Source organism: Myotis lucifugus, unplaced genomic scaffold, assembly GCF_000147115.1.
Source record: "Myotis lucifugus unplaced genomic scaffold, Myoluc2.0 scaffold_92, whole genome shotgun sequence".
NCBI classification, from domain to species: domain Eukaryota; kingdom Metazoa; phylum Chordata; class Mammalia; order Chiroptera; family Vespertilionidae; genus Myotis; species Myotis lucifugus.
Genome location: NW_005871140.1, coordinates 2221182 through 2227852, shown reverse-complemented (window position 1 = coordinate 2227852; position 6671 = coordinate 2221182). Strand labels below are relative to the sequence as shown.

The 6671-nt window shown below is 37.9% G+C and overlaps 1 non-coding gene across 1 annotated transcript; it reads left to right on the top strand.

The window, feature by feature from the left end:
- Positions 1 to 5937: 5937 nt before the first annotated feature.
- LOC111826646 lies at positions 5938 to 6044 on the top strand. Its single transcript, XR_002829998.1, has one exon. It is a non-coding gene; the product is annotated as a U6 spliceosomal RNA (small nuclear RNA).
- The last annotated feature ends 627 nt before the right edge of the window (positions 6045 to 6671 follow it).

Sequence of the window (6671 nt, the reverse complement as noted above, 5' to 3'; positions counted from 1 at the left end):
CCTCTGAAACCTATATAATTTTATTAACAAATGTTACCCCAAAAAATCAATTAAAAAAAGAGAATTCTCAGAAATGCTGTGGATTAACCCATCACCAGCTGTTAAACTAGACAGAGACAATAGTCAGTGAGACTTGCCAGGGTGTCTGCACCTTCTTTAGAGATGTCAGCTTTCCTAAAACATGCATTTCACTTAAAGAAAACAGCTGCATTACTATTAAGGACACCTAACCTGACTTTTACAAACAAAAACTGAAGAATATGGAGTTAAAATCTTTCCCCCAAATTTATTTTTTATTCAGTGCTTAAAATCAATGTAACCTTTTGTTTATAGAAGCAGTATGCTGATTATTTGTAAGTTTACCTCAATTTTAATTTTGCCACAAAGCTATATTTTCTTTTAATTTTCCAGAAACATATAAATGTAATGTTTTTCTATATGTAAATATCAACTTGACTCTAAATTGACACTTTTGTTAACTAATTTCCCCAGATGTTAAAGAAAATCCCTTTCACCTAGATTCACTTGATCATAGTGGTGATTCAACTAATCTCTATCCTAGGAATGTAAGTTGATGAAAAGTGAAAGTCACAATGTATGGAATTAAAACAATGCTGTATGGTGATTTTGCTCCTTACAATTATTAATCTGTTAAATTATCATGGAGTGCTACTCACAGCTCTTAAACCAATCAGGCTGACTTTTGGTAGAAATACTGCAGAGGGAAACTGCACTATTTACAAAGTTATGGAGATAACAGGATGCTGGCTCAGGAAAAATGATTTATAAAGTAGTTATACTCCTTACTAGCTACATGGCCATAACATTTCTTAGTAAATTAGAAATTCTTTCATAATCCTAGGCCCACATTGCTTATGATCTTACATGCTGGAAGTCTATGCCCAGGTCCCATGCTTCAGTCAAATAAAACACATTACAATTCTTTGAAGCAAGCATTTGAATTATTCTTTAAATCACTGTTCAATATCATCACTCTATTACCTGTTATTTACATGCTAGAGGCCCAGTGCACAGATTCGTGCACATTGAAAGGAAGTTAATTAGAAAAAATATTTTAATATCACTATTCACCCTTTCTCTATAATAGAAGTGTCAACCAAATTCACAATCCACAATGACAGATTGAAACACATGCATGCGATTGGCACCAGTGAGAACTTTATAGGTATTCCACATGTGCGAGTCAACTTAGCCCAGTGGTTCTCAACCTTCTGGCCCTTTAAATGCAGTTCCTCATGTTGTGATCCAACCATAAAATTATTTTTGTTGCTACTTCATAACTGTAATGTTGCTACTGTTATGAATGTAATGTAAATATCTGATATGCAGGATGGTCTTAGGCGACCCCTGTGAAAGGGTCATTCGACCGCCAAAGGGGTCTCGACCCACAGGTTGAGAACTGCTGACTTAGTCTTTTATAGATATAGAATAAACTTGCCTAATTAGACCTGCTTTTTGATTTAGCTAAACTTTGTCCAGCCCAGTGAAGCACCCCAACTTCTTTTTCAGGTAATTGTCAGCAACACAGCAATAAATATCAACACAAAGCAGATTATTATTGTAGATCTCGCAGGGAGAACAAAGAGTAAAATATTTAACTGTAGCAGTGTTTGACTCTATTCCACACAGTGAGAAAAGCTGAAGTCATTTTCAAGTTCCACCATTTCTTTCTTCTTTTCAGTCGGGTCAAGTTTCTAAACTTTCTAAATCTCCATTTTCTGGCTAATGAAAAGAAAATAGGATTCCACCAAGTCTCCTATCTACCTACTCCAGTACTTCTGTGAGGATCAAATGAGATGAGGCACGGGAAAATGCTTCACAGACATTTGGTTAAAGTGTGAAATGTTTGCACCTGGCTATAAAGCAAGTCATGTTCCTGGGCTGAAGAAACTCCACAGAGGCTAGTCGCTAGGGAGAGGAAGCTGGGCATTGCTATGTGATGTCATTACCCAGTGCCCACAGTGACCATTTCCTGGCTGGGCTGGGCTGGGCTGGGCTGTGGGCCACATTTTGCGCCGTGGGGTCTTGGCAGTGTTGGCTGCAATTTGGTGGGGTGTCGCTCTAGGGTGGTGGCAGGGCCTGTGTCCCACTTGGGGGAAGCCAAGTGTTGGTTTGTCGGCACCAGGTCCACAGTGCCATTTCTTTTTAAATGGCCAGTGTGTGTTATGACAGCTCCTGCATTGAGTTTCTACCCACTGGGGTCAGTGCGCATCATAGCTACTGGTTGGATGGTCGGATAAACACTTAGGCTTTTATATATAGAGATTCTTTTACTATTCTTTCAAAGGTTACTCTATACTAGTGGTTCTCAAAATATAGTTCCCAGGCAAGCAGCATCAGCTACAACAGCATACCTAGGAATTTGTCAGAAATGCAAATTATCTAATCTCACTCCTAGAGATGGAACCCAGAAATCTGCATGTTAAGCCCTCTAAATATGTAATTCATGCTTCAGTTTGAAAACAACTTCCCTATGCCATACTTGTTGCTTCTCCTCTTTATTTTATACTAGAGGCCTGTTGCATGAAGAGATTCATGCAATAGGCCTTCCCTTCTCCTGGCTGCCGGCACTGGTTTTCCTCCGGCACCCAGGACCCAGGCCTTCGCTCCGGCTGGAGCCACCTTCGTGGCCCCGGCTGGAGCCACCTTCCATCTTCGTGGCTCTGGCTCACCTTCAGTCTTTGCTCCACCGCTTGGAGCCTACATATGCAAATTAACCACCATCTTTGTTGGCGGTTAATTTGCATATCATGCTGATTAGCTGATGGGAGGTATAGCGAAGGTACGGTCAATTACCCTGTTTGTCTATTATTAGATAGGATTGTATGCCCTATATTTTTTCCATTTTGCTTAAAAAAAAGAAACAAAACAAAACAAAAGATATATTTTTAATTTTTTAATTGATTAAGTTATTACATATGTGTCCTTATCCCCACATTATCCCCCATCCCCCCCTCTCATGCCCTCACCCTCCTGTTGTCTGTGTCCATTGGTTGGGCCTATATACTTGCATATAAGTCCTTTGGCAGACCATCAAACCTCAGAGGGAAGGTAGAGGAGTGTGGGGGTAAGGGGAAGAGATCAACCAAAAGACATTTTTTATACCATCTAAAAATGCCTTCCTTGGTTTCTCCCTTCTCTTAATTTTGTTATAGCTAAAAATACAAAAATAAAACCATTGCAAGGGATATATCTATTAAACCTTGCTTTATAGTTAGTAACATCTATTATCTCCTGTGCAATAAAACAAGCTTCCAAATCTTGTCTCTAGCACATATCCTCTATCACCACAGATTCATTTTGCCTCTGAAACTCTCCTAATATTGTTTTACTTCTTAGCAATATTTATTACTACCTCTAAGATGTATAATTCTTATTAAGCTCCTACTCAGTCTCCTTCTGTGAAATGACTAAAAAGGTAGTCTTTTCAATAAATGATTCTGGGTCAATACCATACCCATAAACAAAGCCCGAATCTTGACATTTATTTTGCAACATACACAAAAGCATATTTCTCTAAAGTACATTTCTTTAGACTATAGAAACAATAAAGTTTCTAGAAGTCATCACAGGATAATATTCTAATGTTATTAAAGTATGAAAATATTTTTTACAGAGGCCTTAAATGGAAACTATAAAGGAACAGTTGATAAATCAGGCAATATTGGAATAAACTTTTGATCTTCAGCAAACACCATTCAGAAAGTAAAACGAAAAGCCAGGGTAGGCAGAGATATTTGCAATACGTATATCAGAAAATGACTTTGTTTTTCTAGTATGAGTGATGATTAAATGGAAGTATCAACTTGGTCAAAATTTATTGAGCCCATATATTTAAAATGTGTACTTTTTGTGTGTATGTTACACTTCTATGCAAATTGATGACCTTATTTTTCCTAGTACATTTAATACCTGTGGTATTCATTAATTTATTCAGCACTTGCTGAATACCTATGATACACCAGAACACTGAGCTAGGCCCAGATTTACAGCTGTGCAGAAGATGCAGTCGCTGCCTTCATGGAACATATACAGCTTTGATTATTTGCAGCTTTCTGTAGCACACCTGTGTAAGATCATCATGATTAAGCACAAGCCACTATAGAGCTGAAGAAAATATGCTAATATATTCAGTTCATATATAGTTTAAATGGCATTCATATTAAGAGCAAGCATAGCAAAAGTTAACACGGCTAACATGGCTTTGAGCTGATATCCTCCATCTGTCCTTCCTGATCCATGTTCCAGTCTTCTCCTCTCTCCACCCGGAAACTGATTTGTATGGACTACATCAGGCATCTGGAAAACTATAGCCTGATTATGTAAATAAAGTTTTACTGAAACATAGTTACACTCATTGTTTACACGGCTATTTTCAAGAGACCCTATGGCTTGAATGCCTGAAATACTTACTATTTGTCTCTTTATAAAAAACAACAACAAAAACTGAATTCTGGATTAAATCAGTGGCTTCCCTGCCTTCTAAATTCTACTTGGGTAGGTCAATGGAACAAAGAGCTAGATATTGAAGAGAGGGAAAAGAATGAATTCTATGCAAGAGCTCCTTGGGCTAAGGAGTCCCTCTGTCAAAGCTCTCAGCCCTTATTTTTCTTCCCCCTTTTTTTTAAAACCCTAACCCAAGGATATTTTTCTCATTGATTTTTAGAGTGATTGGAAAGGAGGGAAGGAGGAAGCGAGGGAGGGAGAAAGAGAGAGAGAGAGAGAGAGAGAGAGAGAGAGAGAGAGAGAGAGAGACATTGATGAGAGAGAGAAATACATCAATTGGGTGCTTCCTGCAAGTGCCCCAACTGGTGTCAGAGATTGAATCTGGAACCCAGGTACATGCCCTTGACTGGGAATCAAACCTGTGAACCTTTGGTGTATGGGCCAACACTCTAACCACTGAGCAACACATGCCAGGCCTCTCAGCACCTCTTAAGGCAGGTTTCTCTTCCTTACTCTCTTCTGCTGGGTCAGATAACTCCATATCTTCACTCCTTCCCATATAGTGATGGTAATAGCCCTGCACTATCTCTTGTGGTTTTCCAATGTCTTCTGCATATCTTTGCAAATTATCCTTTTATTGAATGCTCCTTAAATTACTCTAAACTGTGTAAGCCATATATTCTCCAATGGGACCCTGGCTGTTAATTTATTAAGTCCTAATTGCTGGCCAGACACTGTGTTAACAGCTTAATATTCATATGTGACTTAAACCTGACAAAACAACTCTGTAGGATAGATATTATTACCATTCTCTTTTTTACAAATGAGACAGCTCATGTTCAAGTCTGAAGACTTTACAAAGTTTGCACAACTAAAAGGTAGCAGACCTCACGTGAATCCACCGCTATTGGTTACAGAGCCCCTAGAACTGAAGATGGTAACCATTATCTCAATGATTTTCATCATGTTATAGTTTTCTTGACAATGATTTATGGTTTCATTTAATCATATCACAACAATGGATCTGAAATTATTATCTTCTTACAGGTAGATAAATTGAAGCAAATATAAATTAAATGGTTTTCTCAAGGTTTCTAGAAGATAAAGTTTAACACAGCCAAGTTTCATGCATCTAGATCTGATATATATAACTATATAGTCATCATTTATCAAATTATCCATTTTGAATGATACTTAGAATTGTTTGCTATAAAAATTATCATTATATATACTTATACTCATATAATTATATACTCTACTTGTCCTAAGGGATTCTCATGTGTGTAGAGTAATGTGGTGAAAATGTGGCATATGTTATATGTCTGAGATAGGGAGATGAGGGTTAGGAGAAAAAAAATAAGAGGCTAAACAAAATTAAATTTTCCATATGAGTTAGGAATTGTTAGATTTTTTTCTGGTACTACAATATTACAAGTTAATTAATTTGAACAAATTTAAAAAGTAGAGCTAGTGCTCACTTTGGCGGCACATATACTAAAATTGGACCAATACAGAGAAGATTAGCATGGCCCGTACACAAGGAAAAAATAAAAAGAGTAGAGATGAAGTGCTTTCCTATGCTGCTGCGATTTGATTGGTGAGAAACAATGTTTCAGCCAGGTTGCCAACTAATCTCTAATGCTTGGCTTCCTACAGTTCACTCCATCCCAAGTCAAGAATCTGGCCAAGATCACTGCTGGAGGCACACAGATTCTGCATTCCATGTTTAATTGGCCCCCTGAAAAGATAAACAGGTAGCAAGCATCCAAAAGGTCCCAGCTACTTCCTCCAGCCCTAAGGCAGGAAGCACAATGAAAGCTCCTCCCATTGGTCTCTGTAAAATATTTTTTATTGCCAGTTTCTTGTTGTGAGCACAAGTGCTCCTAGTCACCTCTCCCACATTCAGAGAATGTATATTTTAGGAAAAAAATGTCTAAAAGCAAAGATACATAGGTCTAATCCTATTTGTTTTGCTCAGTCTACAAAGGTTTCTTTAAAAAAAAAAGACTATTTCCAGATAAGAACTCAGGGTATATGGTGTGAATGTGTGTGTGTACGTATGTACGTATGTGTATTTAAATCTCTTGTCTTTGATGATATCCTCCTATCAGATCCTCCTTTCCTGGGTTTCAGGTACAGTGGGGTGAGGGGAAAACATGATTTGAGCTGTCATTTGCAGGGATGAGATTGTCCTATCCAACAGG